The sequence below is a fragment of the Colobus angolensis genome, unplaced genomic scaffold (assembly GCF_000951035.1).
Source record: "Colobus angolensis palliatus isolate OR3802 unplaced genomic scaffold, Cang.pa_1.0 Scaffold298, whole genome shotgun sequence".
Classification (NCBI taxonomy): Eukaryota; Metazoa; Chordata; class Mammalia; order Primates; family Cercopithecidae; genus Colobus; species Colobus angolensis.
In genome coordinates, this window is record NW_012116243.1 from 4,322,688 (window position 1) to 4,334,311 (window position 11,624).

The following is an 11,624-nucleotide window of genomic DNA, read 5'->3' on the forward strand; positions in this document are numbered from 1 at the left end:
TGGCCATTTAGCAAGAATCGTAGCAATGGCACCAAGCTGTACCTAAATCAGTATGTTCCTCACCACCATGCATTTGCATTACAAAAACAAAACAAAATAAATTAAATTCCACTTAATAATATCCATGATGAAGTAGTCAAAATTATTAAAGTTAAAATATTAAAAATTAAGATTCAATATTTATTGACTCTTAATCCTTGAGTATGCATCACATTAGTATTGTGGGACAAAATGAGAAGTACCTCTGTGAAGTGCTTCAGCTGTATATCAATATATAATGTCCCAAGGAAATGCATTCCTGTGACTGTGTTGTGAGCCAGTCCACAGAAAACCATTTTTACTTGAAAGAACAATTTAAGACAAACTATTATTATTCAGACTAGAGGATTTGGCAAACATGGTCTCCGAAATGAACAAAATGAGCCTATTCCTTTAAGGGAAATAATTTACACTACATGTTGCCAATGAGAAAATTCAAGCGTTTGCGTAAAAATTAGCATTTTAAAAAACTTCAAAACTATGAGCTTGACAGCTTCCCAGTACTTAAAGACTTTTATGATGAGATTAGTGGTGATATTAAATATGTGAAGTTTTTGTATTAGATAATGAAATATGTCAACATTTGGAAGACATGCATAACTCAGTGAACCAATATTTTCCAGATGGTCAATGGATGATGTCATAAAATCAAGTATGGGTTAAAGATTCCATCAAAGTGCAAGACAAACCAATAGATTTTATTGTAAGAGTACTGAGAGGTCACTGATATAGTTTCATATGTTGCATTACAACTCACTTTTAACTAACCATCACTTACTGATTTTTGGTGTAGTATAAAAGAAGAATATCCACAGCTATCTGAAATAATTATTAAAATATTTCTTTCTTTTTCAACTACATACCTGTTTGAGGCTAGAATATATGTATACATATATATATACATATGGCAGAATATGCCACCCCAAAATATGTCACTGTGGCATAGAATTATTTGGGGCCAAAAGCACTTAAATAATCACCACCAACAACAGTAGGTGCAAGAAGTGTGCTCTGGCCCCGCTCTTTTAATTCCTGAAATCAGGAGATAAAACCCCTATATGAATGATGTTCTCCTTGTGTCAGAAGGAAAGTAATATCATCAGCAAGGATGAGAAGTGTGGCGAACAGAATTCTGTACAAACAGACTTTGTTAATAATTCATGTCTTCCTTTAGCCTCTCCTCATAGGTTAGTAACTTTTCCATAAAAGTTACCTTTGTGGAACCTAATATAAAAGCACTTAGAATTTTCCACTTCTTTGGGCCTTCATTTCCTTATGAAGTATCATGTAAAACATTAAATAAATTTGTATGCTTTTCTCCTGCTAATTTGTCTACGTTAATTTAGTTCTCAGGCCTAGTCAAAAAGACTCTGAGGGAATAGGGGTAAAATTTGCCTCTCCTGCATGTAGTGTGTGTGTGTGTGTGTGTGTTAATTTATATATATATATATATATATTTATCTTACAGACTTTATGTTTGTAGAGCAGCTGCTTTAGGTTCCCAGCAAAACCAAGCAGAAGGTAAGAGAGATTTCCCATATACTCCCTGCCTTGCACATGCATAGCCTTCCCTATTACCAACATATTTGGCAGTTTCTTACAAAACTAAACATTTACCATATGAACCAACAATCATGCTCCTTGGTGTCTACAGGGAGTTGAAAACTTATGTCCGCACAAAAACCTGCACATGGATGTTTCTAGCAACTTTATTCATAATTGTCAAAACCTGGAAGCAATCAAGACCTCCTTCAGAGGCAAATGAATACATAAACTGTGGTACATCCACACAGTGGAATATCATTTGGCACTAGAAATAAGCTATCGAGCCACAAAAACACATAAAGAAAACTTAAATGCATATTATGAAGTGAAAGACATCAATCTGAAAAGGCTACATTACCATGTGATTCCAACTCTACGACATTCTGGAAAAGGTACAATTATGGAACCAGTAGAAAGATCACTTGTTGCCAAAAGTTGGGGTTGGGGTTGGGAGAATGAATAGGCAGGTCACAGAGAATTTTTAGGATGATAAAAATATATGATTATGTCATTGGCAAAGCCCAAGTCCTGTACTCTCGCTCTCCTCCCCAGACAGCATGAGCTTCACCACTCGCTCCACCTTCTCCTCTGTCCCGGCGCCCAGTTACAGTACTCTGTTAGTCAGCAGCGCAGCCAGCATCTGTGCAGGAGCGGGGGGCTCTGGTTCCCGGATCTGCATGTCCCACTCCACCAGCGTCCAAAACATGGCAGCATGGGGCCCAGGGGCCTGGCAGGAATGGGAGGCATCCAGAATGAGAAGGAGACCATGCAAAGCCAGAACGACCTACATGGACAGAGTAAGAAGCCTGGAGACTGAGAACTGGAAGCTGGAGAGCAAAATCTGGGAGCACCTGGAGAAGAAGGGACCCCGGGTCAGAGACTGGAGCCATTACTTCAAGACCATCGAGAACCTGAGGGCTCAGATCTTTGCAAATACTGTGCCTGCATTGTTCTGCAGATCAACAATGCCTGTCTTGCTGCGGCCGACTTTAGAGTCAAGTAGGAGACAGAGCTGGCCATGAGCCAGTCTGTGGAAAGCAACATCCATGGGCTCTGCAAGGTCACTGATGACACCAATGTCACTCGGCTGCAGCTGGAGACAGAGATTGAGGCTCTGGAGGAGGAGCTGCTCTTTGTGAAGAAGAACCACGAAGAGAGAGTAAAAGGCCTACAAGCCCAGATTGCCAGCTCTGGGTTGACCATGGAGGCAGATGCCCCCAAATCTCAGGACCTTGCCAAGATCATGGCAGACATCTGGGCCCAATATGACAAGCTGGCTCGGAAAAACCAATAGGAGCTGGACAAGTACTGGTCTCAGCAGATTGAGGAGAGCACCACAGTGGTCACCATGCAGTCCGCCGAGGTTGGAGCTGCTGAGATGATGCTCACGGAGCTGAGATGTACAGTTGGAGACTGACCTGGACTCCATGAGAAATCTGAATGCCAGTTTGGAGAACAGCCTGAGGGAGGTGAAGGCCCACTACGTCATACAGATGGAGAAGCTCAATGGGATTCTGCTGCACCTGGCGTTAGAGCTGGCACAGACCTGGGCAGAAGGACAGCACCAGGGCCAGGAGTACCAGGCCCTGCTGAACATCAAGGTCAAGTTGGAGGCTGAGATCGCTACCTACCACTGCCTGCTGGAAAATGGTGACGACTTCAATCTTGGTGATGCCCTGGACAGCAGCAAGTCTATGGAAACCATCCAAAGACCACCATCCGCCAGATAGTGGATGTCTGAGACCAACGACATCAAAGTTCTGAGACATTAAGCCAGCAGAAGCAGGGCACTCTTTGGGGAACAGGAGGCCAATAAAAAGCTCAGAGGTCAAAAAAATATACTATGATGGTAGATATGTCATTGTTCATTTGTTCAAAAACTGTCCTTAGAATGTGCAACATGAATGTGAACTATGGATTTTGGGTGATAATGATGTGTCAATGTAAGTTCATCAATTGTAACAAGTGTACCACCTGTCGATACCATTAGGTCCAATTTCTTTGAATATACTGGGAATGAATAATACATTGTAATTAAGGGATATTACCACTTTAGAATAAATTTAGTGATATGTTCCATTCCTTCTTCTCTTTCCTGTATTCTCAGTGTGAAAACCCAAAACAATTTATGTGGAGGAGCAAAAATTTCTTAGTTTGTGGGGAGAAGAGAGAAAACGAAGCAAGGAAAGCTAGCACCCTATTTGTAGGGTCAGAATAGGTACTTATCAGAACAATTGAAAGGCACAATAGGTGAGTTTCATAGGAACTGGGGAGAATGTGGTTCAGAGCCAGGCCTCAGCCCTGAGAGGGCAGGTCTTAGTGAAAATATGTGGGCATTAGGTGCTCCTGATGGGAGAGAAGGCAACAAAAGGGGGCACTAGAGGTGTTGATATCAAAGCAGCTGTTTCACATATTTTTTCACAGAGTCAGCCACACTTTAGCTTTGCTGCACCTACATTTATCTAGAGACAAATAAGGTGCATGTAAGCTCCTAGGGCTTTAAGCTTTTAAAAAGCTCAGTGCAATTTCCAGCTTTTGCAGTTATTTAATCAAAGCAAGCAAGAGGGTTATAAATTCAACAACTTTGTGATTGAGATTAATGTGCTTAGAAGTTAACTCTTGCCTTCACAGTCAACTGAGAAGAGAACATCAGACATTAAAAATTCTCTAAATTAAATCTGCCTGCTTGGTGGCCTAAAACAAAACATGGCTCCTGGAATATAACCTTTTCACGGTTGGCTGCAGAGCCAGATTAAGTGGTGGCCAGTTAGGATATTAACCTAGACTTACAATCTGTAAAGGCTGATAAAGCATCACTAATAATGTCACAAAATGAGTAAACATGGTCTCAAATCAGAATTTCTTTCTGGAAGACTGTCCCATGACTAGAAGGAAACTTTTTATTATGTTATATAAGGTTGATGATAAACTAGTCAAAGAGTTTTCTTAAAACTCTCTCTGTCTTCATTTAAGCTGAGACTTCAAAAGCTGAGAATACCACAATGAGTTATAGATATCAAGTGATGCTCATATTCTTCAAATAAAGTGCTAATCCACCATGCAAAGAAGCTCCACCAATTTTGCAGGTTTAGGCAAACACCCATTTGAGGCTATAGACAGGTATGAGTTGAAGATGTTAGGTTGGGGGAGAGTCGTGGTTTTTGGAGAAAGTTAGTGGAGTACTGTGGCTGTCCCATTCTAGGCAATGTTAGGGTGGTAGAGTGTGTTTACCCCCACCTTAAGAAAGAAGAGCTTAAAGAAAATTACTTAAAAAGTTTGACTTATGTTCCTGAGGTTTGTAGGGAGCCATGACTGGAAAAGTATAAAGATGGGAGACTATGGCTGGCTTGCTGGCATCAAGAGACAAAGCAGCACAGCGGGTACAAGGCTCACAGAGGCCAGTATGTAGCTTGCTGGGCTGGCTGGTCACACTTTGAGATTCAGCTGGTAGCAAGTAAGGAGACAAACTCTCATTAAATGTTTTTTTCCAAGTGGTTTCAGGTAGATTCCTACCACACAGCAAAAGCAAGATCACCATGGTGTTAGTTCCCCACCTCTCTAATGCTGGAATACAGGGCCAGGGGCTGGTCACACCTAATGAAAGGGGTGGTGTGGTGGTGGTTATTCTGCCACTGAGGAGCAGACTCTAAACTATAGCCAAGCACTTTTACAGACTTACACAAAAACCTATAGCCATACTCTAAGGGGAGGGTGGGGAAGGGGAGAAGCCAGTAGAGAGCCCTGTTCTCAACTGAAATTAGGGAGATGTATAAGAAATACTCTTGTGGCTATCTGCCACCAGATGGAAAGACAGATGAGAAACTGCCTCATGGCAGCTCCTTGCAAGGCTGCTTCTCTTCCTCTACTTCCGGGAGGAATTACAGGGCTTTCAGCAAAGACTTGGGTCAGACTGTGATAAAGCCTTGCATACAGTGGCCCATGTGGAAACACTCAAGGTGGTCAGGAAACTGTGGTGATGCTGTCTCCCACAGTCTGCCTCCATATGACAGGTAGAAGAAGACTGCATTGGGAAGTGGTTGCTTTGAATTTTGCTTGAGCGGATAGTCTGGAGGGTTGATGGGATCCCACATTGTGGGGATCAACTGCCCGCAGAGACCAGAGTCTAGGGCAGGAATCAGGAGCTGCAAGCAGAAGGAGGTACACACTCAAATCGTCCGAGTATAGTTGGAGGCTCTCAGTTCGGAAATCTCAGAAAAACTTTCAGAAACTGCCAACAAGGAAAAAGTCAGCCTTGAACATGCACCAAGCTAAGAGACCGGCAATGCCTTATCACAACAGCACCAACAAGTACAGCCTCTCCTGCTGCTCTTTCAACAGCACCCCAGAGTCAGAGTCTGTCTAATCAGAGTGGAGTGCTCTGAAAGAAGTACAGAAAAAAACAGAAAAGGCTGATCATGCATCCTCTTTGCCATTAGAGATTTTCAGCTGGAAGTCACCCAATATGGAGGAAGAGAGAAGCTTTACATTTGACTAAAGTTTGCACTTTTGATGACGACTAACGACTGATATTGAGGTTTGACTAGAAGTTCCTGGGGGACTTTTTTGTTTTTGTTTTTTGTTTTTTGTGTTTTTTTTTTTGACAAAATTTTGCTCTGTCACTAGGCTGGAGTGCAATGGTACGATCTCAGCTCACTGCATCCTCTGCCTCCTGGGTTCAGCTACTGCCTTAGCCTCCCGAGTAGCTGGAATTACAGGTTCCTGCCACCATGCTCAGCTAATTTTTGTATTTTTAGTAGACAAAGGATTTTGCCATGTTGGCCAGGCTGGTTTTGAACTCCTGACCTCAGGTGATCCACCTGCCTCAGCCTCCCAAAGTGCTGAGATTACAGCTGTGAGCCACCATGCCTGGCCCTGGAGGACTTTTAAGACATTATCTATAAGTGAACAGAAAAGCCAAAATTTCATTCATTGGAGGGAAAGAACTAGCCCATGAGAGGATTTAAGGAACAGTAATAAAAAGAATAACATTATTTTCTCCTTGTATCCTACTTAGTTCCACTTTGTTTACATCAAGGCTACATCAAGGAGTATGCCTAAGTAACAGTAGATGGTGAGAAACTAACAACAGCAAGGTGAGTTTCCTTTTGCTGAGTGGGGTATGCAAGTTTGAGCTGGAGTCGAATTGCCTAGGGAAATTGAAGAAGGAAACTGAACCTGACCCCCAGATCCTTCTTTTCTGCCTCCCTCCCCTCCCCACATTTAAATAAATATTGAAAAAATGTTTAAGAAATATAGGTGTAAAGGAGTGCCAATTATTAGTCTGTTTGCTGAGGTCCATAATTTGGTCCAGCCCTGGTCCAAGATTTGTTTCCCAGCTAGACTAAGAATCAAGTTAAGGTAACTCTAAGGTGAATAGTTTTGAAATAAGAGCTGGAGCACTTCCTATTCCCAACCTGGCCATCTTTATGACCATTTACTTGGGCTTTTAAAAATGGATCAGAGAATATGACTGTCTTCCTGAGTAGGTCACAGGTTTAATATGGAAGTGATTTGTTACATATATTTATAATAACATGCTTTCTTATTAGGGCACATAGTGTCTGGCAAGTTTCAGTGTTTTTGAGAAGTGAAACAACTTTTACATATATCTGTAGGTTCCATATGAAGATAGTATGCTTTAAAAATATAATTTTTTAAAACATAACAATTTGTTATAATCAGGCCCCATTCAACAGTTCTTAGCTCTGCCAAAACTTGTACCTAGGTTAAAAACTGGTTGATGATTCATGGCTGGATGAGAACTAGAGTATTTGGCCGCTAAAAATAGTGCTTAAGAGTTTCAGAGATTTTGTTATTGTCTTAACAACCAATCAGAATATTTTTTTCTTCATTCCACATAACCAACATAAATATTCAACCTTTGTTTCCTAAATACCAAGACTAATACATCTCTGATCAAATAGAAGTTGAATGTCAGAGCTCAGATTTCATAGAATAGTAGAACTCAAAATAACCTCGAATTATCTGTTGGCTCCATCTATGTGAATGTCCCTAGACCAGGAATTTTAATTTGTTTTTGTGGCATCCCACATATAAACCAGGGAACCACAGGGTGAAATTTTAAATACTCAGAATTAATTAACTTTAAAATAATGGGCTTTAACATACTCTTGGTAGTATTGTTGGAATGTAATAAAATAAAGCATATAGTGAAGATGTCTTAAGTCCAAAAGGTTGGATTTCAGTGTCTGAAACCTGTCAAAGTGGAAGGTGGTCTGCTTAGAGTTTCCAGGAAGGGAGCACCAAGAGACTGCCTCAGAACCCATTCCAGTATTTTTTCAATGCATATTTGATAAGCAGGCAATCCCCATGGTAGGCACTGTCTAATGTTCCACATACTACATGAGGGAAAAATTAGTATATTCCCTGTGAATATAATTGGGATGAGCAGAATTCTGTTTAGTGTAAAATGAATCAGGGCAATTCTCACATCCATATACCAGGGTAAGGGTACATGATGGTGATGGTTGGACACGGAGCAAGTAGAATCTTCCCTGTCAACTTATACTCACAAAGATGACAATTATTTCACATAAAAACCATTCAAAACATATATACTACCACCAAAGCAAAACTCAAGACATCTCCCCACTTCCTTTCCCTAAAGTCAAACAGTACCCACATTTTCCTGTCCAAGCTGTCCCTTGTGTTAATTTAAACATGGCTGTTTTTGTGTGAACATTATTTCAAGCTCTGAGTACCTAGATAATTTGTTCTGGATCTTTAACTGCTTAGATGGTTCTGGACCTCTTCCCAACTGGAAATAATTGCAAAGGGAGGAATAAAGAGTCATCCAAACCTCTGCCCACATATAAGCTGTTGTTCACTGTCACCAGAAGGCCTCATAAACCATCTCGCCATCTAATGTCTTCCTTACAGTCTTGGCCCAATCCCTGATGTATTTCTCCAGGTGCTCTTTGGGCTCCCCTTGAAACCTTGCAGGATTCTTCCATTCTGCTCTTGCACCGTAACACCGAAGAATAGCATCTTTCTGACTTCCACAAGAAATCCCAAACCATCAATTATATCACGATATTTGGAGGTTTGTGGGGTCTAAGGGAAGGATCACACTGGTGCCATCCTACCGGTCCCTGTTTGTGTCTGCTTCCTCAGATCCTCCTCTAGTTGTTATGTGCTGCCTTCCCAATGTCTGTGTTTCTACTATGTGACACTCTTCCCCACTTTCTTGCTTCAACTGCCTTGGAAAAAGCATTTTTCCCCTGCAATTCTGGCAAATTAAATATTTTCACCTTGTTACATAAATATTTAAAAACTCTGATAGTTCTTAAATCTAGTAAATATTTTTTAAGAGTAAGATGAAGAGGGAAAAAACACTTCAACTGTCATGAATGCGCTTTCCTGGGGGAGAGGAGAAGAAGTCTAAAGTTCGTACATAACCTATAGGTAAATATACTTAAAGCTGCCCACAAAGGCTTTCAAATTTGTCTAAAGTGGGCTGTGATGTATAACTGAAATATGTTTTAAAGGCATAATTTACCGAATGATGGGAAAATTTTCCTGGAAGTTAAATATTGGTTTTAAATGAATTGTTTCTTTCCATTTATGGGGACTAAGACTGTCAACATACTGCTGTGTGCTCTTCCTTTTTCTCATTTAATTAATCAGAACAACTTAATTGTGCCTTCTTCTCAGCTAGGCACATACATTGTTAGTATGTTACATATGTTATTGTCTTGGTTGTCTCTACATACATGTAGATCTATGAATATAAATTATCAATTAGATTAACTGAAAACTGAGTTCAAGGAAAATACACAACTCGCATGATATGATCAACTCATGTTTCTAGCAAAAATTATAAAAATAAGCCAGGTTTTCTTTCTGTCTTACATAAAAATACAGAGAAATTTAACAGTATTCTAAAATTTCAGTCTGGTAGGTATCTTCAAGGAAAAGAGACATTTCAGAGAGAAATATTTATGTATGAGATATGGTTAGATATAAACGGTGGAACAGTTGTTAGATGGAGCAGGTTATTTGTGTTTTCACATAAGGTAAAAGGCATACCCTGAGAAAAAATTTTTATATAAAGTATGATGTACTCAGTAAAAATGGAAATTGGCTTGAATTATACTTGGAATTGGTCTGATATTGTGATAGATTATCTTGATTATAACAGAAGTGAGTCTTTCTAGACTTAAGGCATTCTATAGTGGTGTATAGGTTGTCATGGAAACTCTCCAAAATGTATTCATACACTATATGGGGGCATCTCCACTGTACCGATTGACAAGTGGCTCACAGAGAAAGACTGTTCAGTTGGTAGATTACCAGAGTAGTTTTGGATTGGACCTCAGAGGAAAAGATAATGATTAGTTAGAATGCATGTGTTGCTTTGCATTTTTCAAACTATTTTGACATTCAAGTTTGACATTCTTCACAAAATTTATGCTGTAGGTCAGTATTCTGATTGCCCTCTTTAGCTGAGAAAACGAAGGATTGTAGGCTTAGGAAGCATTTTCAAGGCACAGTCCTTAAGCAAGGCCATTATTAAGGCACCAGGAATAAGTTGTTCTGCATTTTATTCTAAAAAATCTTGAATTTATTTGCAACCTTCTAAAGAAAAAGTTTTTTTAAAATTCAGTCTATATCTCTCCAAATAAAATTTCAGCACATTTATCACCAACAATAACATGAAATACAACATTTCAGCGTACTGAACACTGGATATGCACGAAGTACTCTACTAAACTTGTTCCACTCATTGTATTACTTTTTCTCTCACAACAGTTCTGTGAAGTAGGTCTTGTTAACACTATTTACAGAAGAGAAACCTGATTCAGATTAATTAGCTTGCCCAAGTTAATTATTAAGTCGTAGAAGCAGAATTAGAAACCAGGTCTGTTTGATTCATAAGCCTAAGGGCTTACTCATTTTGCCACACTTTCTGTTGCCATTTTATAGTTGCATCCAAAATGCATTTGTTGTGCATAGCACTGGGATAAGTATTGTACATGTAACATGCTTTTGAAGTAGTGGGGGGTTAAAAAAACAAAAGTGCTAGGATTAGGGAACCAGGGTTCAAACCCAGACAGGACTAGTTTGTAGCTACTGCCCTCTTTGATTATTCAAAATCTTTCATGAGGTTAAATTACAATGCCAGCCTTAGGGCTTGGTGTAGAGGTATAGAACAGATGGTCAACCCATTCTCCCTAACTTTCACAAGAAGAACTATTCTCACTCAATTCCTTCCCCTCACTTCAAGGAGTTAGCCTATCCAGAATGCAAACATTCCTTCCTTCAACAGATACTTGCTGAACTCTTACTGCCAAACACTGCCCTAAGTGTGCTGACATAATAGTCAACAACACGGACCATACTTTAGCTCTTCCAGTGCCATTTTCCTGCTAAAATCCTTCAAGGATGCCCCATTACTTATGGGATAATATTCACACCCCTTAGCAAGGAACAATTCATAAATTAGAGGAATTTACCAGATAGTTTGGAGAACATGCTAAAAATAGGAGACCTGATAGGGAGAAAGAAGGCAGGAAGGGTGAGAGAGGCTGTAAAGGAAGCAGGAGGCTGATAGCCTATGCAGGGCCATGGACTAGAGTTCAGGAAAGCATGAATTCTGCCTCCAGCTTTGAGCAACGTACACATTGTTCACTTCTCTGCCCTGACTCCTCGTTACCATCTAAGTTCCGTGATGACAGGATTATGACCCCGTCACCGGCATATCCCTATGGACTGAGCCAGGCTTGGCACATACAAAGAGTCTAAGCGCTCCAAAATAAAGGTTCTAAGTATTTGTGGAAACTTAAGTTTCTAAAACCATCTGGGTCATAGTTTTCTTCTGAAAATGAGGTCACATAGATCCTTGCAATACAAAATGTGGACCACAGATACACAATATTGGCTACACCTGTGAACTTTTTCCAAGCAAAGAATCCCAGGCTTCATCCCAAATAACTGTGAGTCTGTTTTATCACAAGATCCTCAGGTGATTTGTGTGCGCATTAATGTTTAAGATACACTGGACCCAATCCTTTTTATAA

General features: G+C 40.1%; 1 pseudogene; it reads left to right on the plus strand.

Moving 5' to 3' along the window:
- Positions 1-2,141: 2,141 nt before the first annotated feature.
- On the plus strand, positions 2,142-3,356 carry LOC105516980 (annotated as a pseudogene).
- The last annotated feature ends 8,268 nt before the right edge of the window (positions 3,357-11,624 follow it).